This window comes from Mesoplodon mirus (assembly GCF_964341445.2).
Source record: "Mesoplodon mirus genome assembly, chromosome: 3".
Lineage (NCBI taxonomy): Eukaryota > Metazoa > Chordata > Mammalia > Artiodactyla > Ziphiidae > Mesoplodon > Mesoplodon mirus.
The window spans coordinates 162,854,993-162,866,143 of NC_138978.1; positions in this window are offsets into that span (position 1 = coordinate 162,854,993).

Consider the following 11,151-nt stretch of genomic DNA (forward strand, 5'->3'; position numbering starts at 1 on the left):
ATAAACAATGAATATTTTTAAGTATAACTATGTCCGAAATATTGCATGAGACATACTTAACACTAAAAAATTATTTGCTGCTTATCCGAAATCCAAGTTTAACTGGGCATCCTGCATTTTATCTGGCAATGCCACTGAGGGCCACTGTAAGGACTCTGAGTAGAACTGGGAGCCCCTGGAGGGTCTCAAGCAGAGGAGAGATTCCTTCCAACTTATGGTTTGAAAGTTTCTCTCTGACTGCTTTGTGGAGAACAGAGTGAAAGAGCAACGCAGGACGCAGGGAAGCCAGATGAGGCTGCTGAAGTAACCTGGGCTACACACCGTGATTCAGACCAGGTGGTAGGAGTAGGCGTGGTGGGGAAGGGGTCGGATGCCAGATACATTTTGAAGGTAAAGCCAGTAGGACTCCCCCGCTGATTGGGTGCAGGATGTGAGAGAAAGAGGAGAGTTGGTGATAACTCCCAGGGTTTTGGCCTGCGTGGTTAGATGGAGGGAGTTGCAATCATGTGGGTTACAGAAGGCTCTGTACAAGGCATGGTTTTGGTTGCAGACAGGGCAAAGACCATGAGTTCCATTTTGGACCTGCTAAGTTTCAGATGTTGTTTGGGTATCTGAGTGTAGAGGTCAAGCAGGCATTTGAGTATATAGTTCAGGAGAGAGGTCTGGGCTGGAGAGAAATATGTGGGAACATATAGATGATAATTAAAAGCCATGGGACTGGAGGAACTCACCGAGAAAGTAAAGGCTGGTGTCCTCCAGCATTAAGAAGTCAGGGGGAAATAGGAGGAGCTGGGAAAGGAGATGCCAAGCATTAACCAACAAGTAGGAGGGAACCCTAGAGAATGTGGCATCCTGAAGGAGAGAAAGGGTGTCAAATGCTACCGATGGGTCAGGCAAGATGACTGAGGGCTGACTCTTAGCATCAGCAATGTGGAGGTTACCGGTGACCCCTACAGGAGCACTTTTGATACAGTCGTGTGGGTGGAAGTGGAGGGAGTTTAAGAGGGAATAGAAGAAGCATGGTGTGAGACAATGTAGACAACTCTTTGGAGGAGTCAGACATTTAGTTCCTGCCACTTACCAGATGCGACTTTGGGTAAATTAATTTTCTGAGCCTCAAGTTTCTCCTCTTGTAAAACAGGAATAGTAATAGGGATGCTGTGAAAATTAAATAAAATATGTAGAAGGTATAGCATATAATAAGTACTTAGTAAGTTAATATTAACATTCTTATGACACAATATTAATTTCTGTCAGTGTGGGCAAGATACTTAACCTTTCTGTGCCTCAATTTTCTTATCTGTAAAACAGGAGTAATAGTACCTACTCCACAATGGTGCTGAAAGGATTAAATGAGGTAGTCTGTATAAAGCAGATAATCTGTAACAAGCAGCTTGTGGCACCTTACATAAACTCGATAAAGCTCTTATTATTCAAGCAATACTCTTGGGAATGATGGTCTACCTCTTCTGTAAATGCGGTGTTGCCCAGAAGTGAACAGGGTGCTGAACTTATATACGATCCTTGTGCTAATGTGACCCAAACTCATTAGCCTTTGATGGCGTCTGTCTCTGCTGCTTTGTGATGTGTACAGCCCTATGAAGTGACGGTTATTAGAACTGATTCAAGATCTTGTTGTGAGTCAAACCCATTCTCTGCACCATAGAAGTTGCTTGTCTTCACCAGAGAGTGAAGTCACAAGGGTTAACAGTTGATTTCCATTTCCTCTATAGTCTTTTAACACAGCCTGCAAGATTCCTGAAGGCATTCTTAATCATTCTTGACGATCCAAGGAAGCCACGGACCTTCCCCCAAGAAAACACAAACACACACAATTTAATGCCCTGGGATAAGAAAATCCTTTTAAAGACTCAAAATGTGCTTAAATTATAAGAATTTTGCATTTTTTTTACAACAGAAGTTTATAAAAGAGGGCAAAAACGTATCTGCTTGGAAAGTCCAAAATAAAGATGGAAGGGTGACTTTTTTTTCCTTAGAACTTTTTCAGTGGAGCAAGGTAGCATTAGTAGTTGTAGCTTCCAAATATGGTTATGTTGGTGTTTCCCCTCCACCTTCACGTAATAAAGATGAACATACAGTGTTAAAGTCTAAGTTCTGTAAAGAGAGAGCTCTGTGGCAGCTTCTTGTAGGGTCAAATTAGAAGAAATTTTAAAGCATGGTAAGAGCATCCTATGAGAATTACTCCAAGACCCTTACTTCCCAAAGAAGTCACTTATGTCACTTTATTTGTTTCTTTCAAGTAAAAAGAGAGGTTGGATGAAGTGAGCTCCAGGATCCATCCATTTCCACCACTGAAACTCTACAGTGCTGTGAAACAAAGTATTTCAAGGAAAAGATTTTTAGCATCAGGCTTGGCAATGGAATTCCTGTCCTAGAACGCCACCTAGCGGTGAGGAGGCAGCAAAACCCAATCTCAGAAGAACCACGTACTTCAATTTAGAACACAACAGATTTTTTAAAATGCAGCTTTGTTGAAATATTCCTTTCACCAAATGTACTCTGAGAGGTAATTCAGGTAGAGAAAGTCTGGGTTTATAATCCCCAAGTTAAAACTCCCACGAGGTTTTCACGCACTACTTTCACTCTTGCTGTCTGTCCCGTTTTAGCAGCTGCTCCTCAAAGCTCAGCTGTGTCTGGTCTTGAAGAAACGCCCAGGAAGTATCACCAACAAACCCTCAGCTAATGCCCTTTGTGACACCAGATCACCCCAACACTCCTACAGACTCCTTCCAAAGACAGCAGGAAATTCAATTTCCTTAACGTTTCATATCAAATTTCCAATTGTACCCGTTTATCTTGTTGAATCAACTGGTTAACAAAGAATAAAAGAGTTACTGCTGACTTCATGGTTGGTCATGTCCTTCCCACACTTGTCATGTTGCTGTAACACTTGGTCCTTTTTGAGAGAGGAGAGAAAAGCCACCACAACTCAGGCATATAACACCACCCACATTAATCTTTTTTTTTTAAAACATCTTTATTGGAGTATAATTGCTTTACATTGTTGTGTTAGTTGCTGCTGTATAACAAAGTGAATCAGCTCTGGGTATACATATATCCCCATATCCCCTCCCTCTTGCATCTCCCTCCCACCCTCCCTATCCCACTCCTCTAGGTGGTCACAAAGCACCGAGCTGATCTCCCTGTGCGATGCAGCTGCTTCCCACCAGCTATTTGGTAGTGTATATATGTCAGTGCCACTCTCTCACTTCGTCTCAGCTTATCCTTCCCCCTCTCCGTGTCCTCAAGTACATTCTCTACATCTGCGTCTTTATTCCTGTCCTGCGCCTAGGTTCTTCAGAACCTTTTTTTTTTTTCAGATTCCATATGTATGTGTTAGCATACGGTATTTGTCTTTCTCTTTCTGACTTACTTCACTCTGTATGACAGACTCTAGGTCCATCCACCTCACTACAAATAACTCAATTTGGTTTCTTTTTATGGCTGAGTAATATTCCATTGTATATATGTGCCACATCTGCTTTATCCATTCATCTGTCAATGGACACTTAGGCTGCTTCCATGTCCTGGCTATTGTAAATAATGATGCAATGAACATTGGGGTGTATGTGTCTTTTTGAATTATGGTTTTCTCAGGGTATATGCCCAGTAGTGGGATTGCTGGGTCATATGGTAGTTCTATTTTTAGTTTTTTAAGGAACCTCCATACTGTTCTCCATAGTGGCTGTATCAATTTACATTCCCACCAACAATGCAAGAGGGTTCCCTTTTCTCCACACCCTCTCCAGCAGTTATTGTTTGTAGATTTTTTGATGATGGTCATTCTTACTGGTGTGAGGTGATACCTCATTGTAGTTTTGATTTGCATTTCTCTAATGATTAGTGATGTTGAGCATCCTTTCATGTGTCTGTTGGCAGTCTGTATATCTTCTTTGGAGAAATGTCTACTTAGGTCGTCTGCCCCCTTTTGGTTTGGGTTGTTTGTTTTTTTGATATTGAGCTGCATGAGCTGCTTGTATATTTTGGAGATTAATCCTTTGTCAGTTGCTTCGTTTGCAAATATTTTCTCCCATTATGAGGGTTGTCTTTTCATCTTGCTTATAGTTTCCTTTGCTGTGCAAAGCTTTTAAGTTTAATTAGGTCCAATTTGTTTATTTTTGTTTTTATTTCCATTTCTTCCACCCATAGGAGATGGGTCAAAAAGGATCTTGCTGTGATTTATGGTATAGAGTGCCTGCCTATGTTTTTCTCTGAGAGTTTTATAGTGTCTGGCTTTACATTTAGGTCTTTAATCATTTTGAGTTTATTTTTGTGTATGGTGTTAGGAAGTGTTCTAATTTCATTCTTTTACGTGTAGCTGTCCAGTATTCCCAGCACCGCTTATTGAAGAGGCTGTCTTTTCTCCATTGTATATTCTTGCCTCCTTTATCAAAGATAAGTTGACCATATGTGTGTGGGTTTATCTCTGGGCTTCCTATCCTGTTCCATTGATCTAGATTTCTGTTTTTGTGCCAGTACCATACTGTCTTGATTACTGTAGCTTTGTAGTATAGTCTGAAGTCAGGGAGCCTGATTCCTCCAGCTCTGTTTTTCTTTCTCAAGATTGCTTTGGCTATTCTGGGTCTTTTGTGTTTCCATACAAACTGTGAAAAATTTTTTTCTAGTTCTGTGAAAAATGTCATTGGTCGTTTGATAGGGATTGCATTGAATCTGTAGATTGCTTTGGGTAGTATAGTCATTTTCACAATGTTGATTCTTCCAATCCAAGAACATGGTATATCTCTCCATCTGTTTGTATCATCTTTAATTTCTTTCATCAGTGTCTTGTAGTTTTCTGCATACAGATCTTTTTGTCTCCTTGGGTAGGTTTATTCCTCGGTATTTTATTCTTTTTGTTGCAGTGGTAAATGGGAGTGCTTCCTTAATTTCTCTTTCAGATTTTTCATCATTAGTGTATAGGAACGCAAGAGATTTCTGTGCATTAATTTTGTATCCTGCTACTTTACCAAATTCACTGATTAGTTCTAGTAGTTTTCTGGTGGCATCTTTAGGACTCTCTATGTATAGTATCATGTCATCTGTAAACAGTGACAGTTTTACTTCTTTTCCAATTAGGATTCCTTTTATTTCTTTTTATTCTCTGATTGCTGTGGCTAAAACTTCGAAAACATGTTGAATAATAGTGATGAGAGTGGGCAACCTTGTCTTGTTCCTGATCTTAGTGGAAATGGTTTCAGTTTTTCACCATTGAGAACGATGTTGGCTGTGGGTTTGTCATATATGGCCTTTATTACGCTGAGGTAAGTTCCCTCTATGCCTACTTTCTGGAGAGTTTTTATCATAAATGGGTGTTGAATTTTGTCAAAAGCTTTTTCTGCATCTATTGAGATGATCATATGGTTTTCCTCCTTCAATTTGTTAATATGGTGTATCACATTGATTGATTTGCATATATTGAAGAATCCTTGCATTCCTGGAATAAACCCCATTTGATCATGGTGTATGATCCTTCTAATGTGCTGTTGGATTCTGTTTGCTAGTATTTTGTTGAGGATTTTTGCATCTATGTTCATCAGTGATATTGGCCTGTAGTTTTCTTTTTTTTTTTGTAACATCTTTGTCTGGTTTTGGTATCAGGGTGATGGTGGACTTGTAGAAGGAGTTTGGGAGTGTTCCTCCCTCTGCTGTATTTTGGAAGAGTCTGAGAAGGATGGGTGTTAGCTCTGCTCTAAATGTTTGATAGAATTCGCCTATGAAGCCATCTGGTCCTGGGCTTTTGTTTGTTGGAAGATTTTTAATCACAGTTTCAATTTCAGTGCTTCTGCTTGGTCTGTTTATATTTTCTATTTCTTCCTGGTTCAGTCTCGGAAGGTTGTGCTTTTCTAAGAAATTGTCCATTTCTTCCAGGTTGTCCATTTTATTGGCCTATAGTTGCTTGTAGTAATCTCTCATGATCCTTTGTATCTGCAGTGTCAGTTGTTACTTCTCCTTTTTCATTTCTAATTCGCTGACTGGTAGTATGTGAGGCCAGGAGGTCTCTGGTAGTCTAATGTCCTGAACTCGGCTCTCCCACCTCAGAGGCTCAGGCCTGACACCCGGCCGCAACACCAAGACCCTGTCAGCCACACGGCTGGAGTGCCTTCAGAGTTGGAGAAGCTGGCCTGCAGTGGCCGTTCTTCTGTGCTGAACATTAGAATCACCTGCTTCTTCCTTGTTTTGCTCCAAAGGCAGTGTTCCACAAAGAAAAACAGTAGCCTTGAAAATAGTCACAGCTCTGAGATGGCTTTTTTTTTTCCTTTGTGCTTAGTCGGGTTTCACTTGCTCACACGGGGCTACGTGCAGAGGCCTTGCACCTGGCTCTTCCGACCTGAGTTCTTAGTGTGGAATGGCTCCGCCAGCATCTCAGCTCAGGCGGGCGTGTGCAGAAGTTGGGTGAAGGACACTGCATCCAAGATGGCATCTGGGGGCCGTGTCCCACATTAAATCTTTACAATATTTAGTGGGAAAATGCCACCATGCAAGATCAAAGAACCTGGGATTTAGATATCAGATGACCAAAATAAGATCATTTTCGGGGACATGGGGAGTTGCTAATCCACGGGGTTAAAACCTCAGTAACACAGCTAAGTTCTAGGGATCTGCTGTACAACGTGGTGCCTATAGTTAACAATGTGCTGTTGTCCACTTGAAAACTCTGTTTAGAGGGTAGACCTCCTGTTAAGTGTTCTTACTACAATTAAAATTTTAAATTCAGTTGCAGTAGTCAATCAGCACCCTATTTATTTAAAATAAAAATGATTTTCTAACACAATAGTTCTCAACTCCTCATTCCCAGGCCAGTGTTTCCGAGGGATAAAACGCTCCAGTCTGTCACAGTGGCTCACATAACTGTGCGTGGGAGGGAAAGTGGGGGGTGGGGATGGTGGGCTCTGTCAGATGAGGCAAAGGACGAGGAGGTGGGCAGGCAGGACCGGGCAGCAGGAGTAGTTTGAAAAAGTTGGACAGCAGCCTCCTCTAACCCCTCCCTGAAGAACCATCACTTTAAACTTTAAAGCTTATGGTGAGAAAGGTCAGGGCATGGTGTGTAGTTTTTCTTGTAGTTGGGATTATCCTCTTGCACAGTAGTTCTCGGCCCTTTCTGCTCATTGGAACACCTGGGACCAATAAAACCAGAACCTTTGGAGGATGATGTGGTCCAAGCTGGGGACGTTTTTGAAAACTCCTTCAGGTGATTAAAACACAGGGCCAGGATGGCGAACTGCTCCCCTTCCTGTGGGCTCTGTAATGTCGGTAACGGTCAGTCATGAGCATTTTATATTTCAGTGTGAATCTTTAATTTAACCTTTGCCATCTAACAAGTTTAAAGCTGGTGGCAGTTTCCCTGCTCATTTCTTTAGTTGCAAATCACTACACTGAATTAAAAACAGGAAAACCTCACAATATTAATCTTCCAAGTCAATATATTCTTAAAAAGTATTAATGGCGTAAAAGTCACCAAAAACTAAAAAGGAGGTTCTTGGTAAGAAGAGTAGACTTCTGGTGTCTTTCATTTTGCTTTTGCCCCTGGAGGCCATTATTTGGCACCATACATAGCGCTGTCACAAGCCTGCCCCCCTCTCTCCCTCTCTCTCATTACACAACTCAATTTAGCCCCAACTGAGAGGCCACCACAAAGTCCACAAAAGCAGTTTATGTCCAAATTAATATATTAACCCTGAAGAACACTTTTAAATCAATTTCTTTTGTTTGAATACTGAACTGGAGTCTGTGGTGCTGAAAGAATTTTCTGGAAAATAAGATGGGAAGTCAGAGGTGAGGCTCCAAGAGTAAAGAATGATAAACTAAAAGGAGCCAATTTGGTAAATCAAATTTTTCTGAGAGACGGCAAAGAGGCTGGTTGCTGAGAAGCTGAAAATGTTGAACTTAAAAAAAATATTTTTGTAAATTTTGGCACTTTCTTTCACAAGCCAAACCAGGAAAATAACCAAATACGGTTTGTGCAGAAGAGTGACCTGGACAAAATATCTCTGGTTCTTCTACTACTCAGTTGTCTTATCTGAAGGATGTGCTCTTTATTCAATTCGAAATGCAAAGTTTAAATGGGCTGTTTGCTCGTATTTGATTAGACTCTTCCCAGTAATGCCTTCTGTTTAATAGATATTCAGAACATAACCTTGTAGAAAAGAGATCAAGATTTCAATTGACCTTAATTATATCTTATTCTCTGTCCTGTATACTTATTCACTCACTCAATAAAATGTACTGAACATCTACCACCTGCCAGAAAAGACATGAAGGTGGCTTGGCCTAAGGTGGTGGCAGTAGCTCCACAGAGAAATAGAAGGACTGGTGAGTATTTAGGGGTAGAATTTGACAGCTCTGTATGATGGGCTGGATGTGGGACGAAGGGCAGGGAGCAGTCAAGAACGATTCTACTCCTAGGTTTATATCTGAGGCAACTAGGGGATGGTGGCAGGGACACTAGGGGTGGAAGTCGGGGGGGGGGCAGGGAGGAGGGCAATTTTCTTCTTCAAGAATGTGTAGGGTGGGTTTGAGTCACAGACTCTTAAAAAACAGGGAACAATTTTGTACGAACATGCACTTTCTGGGGAGACAGTCCTCAGTGTTTGACATTTATTTAAAATAAAGTTAATGACCCCATAAATGGTTAGGGATCACTGATGCATAGCATATAGAACTTGGAAATTCTTAAACATTACATTCAGGTCAAACAGATGGTTCTTCCAAGTTGTTCAAGCAAATGGTTTTGTGTTTTTTTTTTAATGTAAATCTTCTCAAGTGCCACAATCACATTCTTGGTAATGACAGGGAATATTTAAAAAAATTTTTTTTTAATTTTTTGGCTGTGTTGGGTCTTCACTACTGCACACAGGCTTTCTCTTGTTGCAGCAAGTGGGGGCTACTCTTCATTGTGGTGAGGGGATTCTCACTGCGATAGCTTCTCTTGTTGCGGAGCACGGGCTCTGCAGTGCAGGCTCAGTAGCTGTGGCGCACGGGCTTAGCTGGTCCACGGCATGTGGGATCTTCCTGAACCAGGGATCGAACCCATGTACCCTGCATTAGCAGGTGGATTCTTAACCACTGCACCACCAGGGAAGTCCAAGCAAATGGTCTTTAATTAGACTATGTCTCAAGAGTACTCTATGCTTATGATCTGGTACAAGAACAAGGTAGCATCAGTGAGCGTTAATTTCATTCAACTTAGCCAAGAGACTTGATAAAAATTCTGCAGAACTCTAGAACTTATAACAAAAACTAATCTCCACAATAAGTTGAATGACTTTGTAAATCTGAAAAGATTCTAATCAAAGCCAGTACAGAATGCTGGTTTATTGATAATTATACATGTTTGCTAGAACTGATTTGGCTTTTATTGTAAAACTCACCATTTTTCTCCTAATGAAAGTTTTGAGGCAACTTTGCTGAGCCTCGTCAATCTGGGTAAAGTCAACTGTTGGGTCAATTCCATGCAGAAACCAAATAAAGACCAAAAAGTTTTGGTGGAGTTATATTTCTGAATCCAGACAGTTTAGCAAAGATAAATCTGCATCAACTGCAGAAAAAGTTGTTGAAAAATACAGTCTACCTGATCATAAACAGTTGTTCCACTGCCTAAAATGTGAGATGTAAGAAGGATGTTATCACTTAACTGTAGCCAAATGTTCTACCCTTCTCCTCTCAATTCGATTAAGGTGGTGGCAGCAGAAATAGGTGGACTAATGAGACATTTAGGAGGTAGAATTTGACAGCCCTCTTCCCCACTCCAGATGAGTACAGGAATGTTGTTCCTTTTAAAATTCAGAAAAGAAAGGATAAACTTGTGGCCCATATCATGTATGTCTATTTAAGTTTCATCCTTCTAAGCAAAAGGAAAGACCAGTATTTGTTAAGGAGGAAGGTATTGTGAGGAGGAAATATGGAACATCCTATGGGGATATATGCTACCTAATAGTATTCTAAATGGTTCATACACAGTCTTATTTAATTGACAGGTATCGTCATATACATGGTATGAGAAGAGATTTTTTCATCAGAACATATGAGTAACAACACTGTAGTAACAGGACGCTTTTGTCAAGGAGTCATTTATTGTAGTAAGAAATGAACTGAGCTCAGTCTTTGGTTTCTACCTGTGGTCCTGTGGAATGACAGATTAAGGAAGAGTTTGTACCAAACATCACTTAAATGGAGTTGAGAACCACCTGGAAATACTCTGCTCGAGGCAGAAGAGCTACTGCAGCAGACTCTGAATGTGGAACCAGGAAATCAAGGAAGTGACTGAAAGAGCACTGGATTACAGTCACAGCAAGATGGGACTAGGTTTGGAATTCATGTGTGGAATAGTCTCAAAAGAGAATTTAAGAAACTGGAAGATGGCTTAGAAGGGTTTGATCCGTTGCTATGAAGAAGAGAAAGAAAGCAAGTCTTTGAAATGTGGCTGCCGGGTACTTAAGAAAAGGCTCCAGTGTGAATGAGTCTCCAATTTCATGGAATAAAAGTATTTACAATACAGCAAAGGTTTACAAAGGCCAAAGTACTTGAAGAATAAAGAGGTCATGCCAAAAATGAAGACATATATTTTGGTCAAGAAGAATGTCAAATATTTGTTTTCACAACTACACAAGGAGATTTTGTATTTTACTCAACTAAGCTCTTTGGGTCACATATTTAAGTGACATTTTCGTTCCTGCAGAATTATCACAACAAAAACTATAAAAAAACCACCTAGACATTTTTGACAAAACAAATTCCATCTTCATAAATATTTAAATAAATCAAACAAAATGCTGTTACAAACTCCAAAGATTAGGCTAATCGTAATTCTTTGAGCCCAATAACTTCCCATTAGTTCCATAACATAAGTTTAGAAGGCAGAAATAGAGTAATATTTTGGTTTCCTCATCAAATTATTTGTCTAAATTGCACCAAGAAGCAATAAGCAAGTAAACATTGTTTCCTATATAACCACTTTTCCATAAACTAAAAAACATTAAAAAAAATTTAACAGAAATATAAAACAAAGTTTACACCAAACAGAAAGATAAAAGCATGTCCTGAAATCTATGCTTATAACCAAGAAAATTTAGCTATGAATAAATTCTCTACTCAGTTTTGGGGTATGTCGAACACTCAATTTCATGTGAAAAG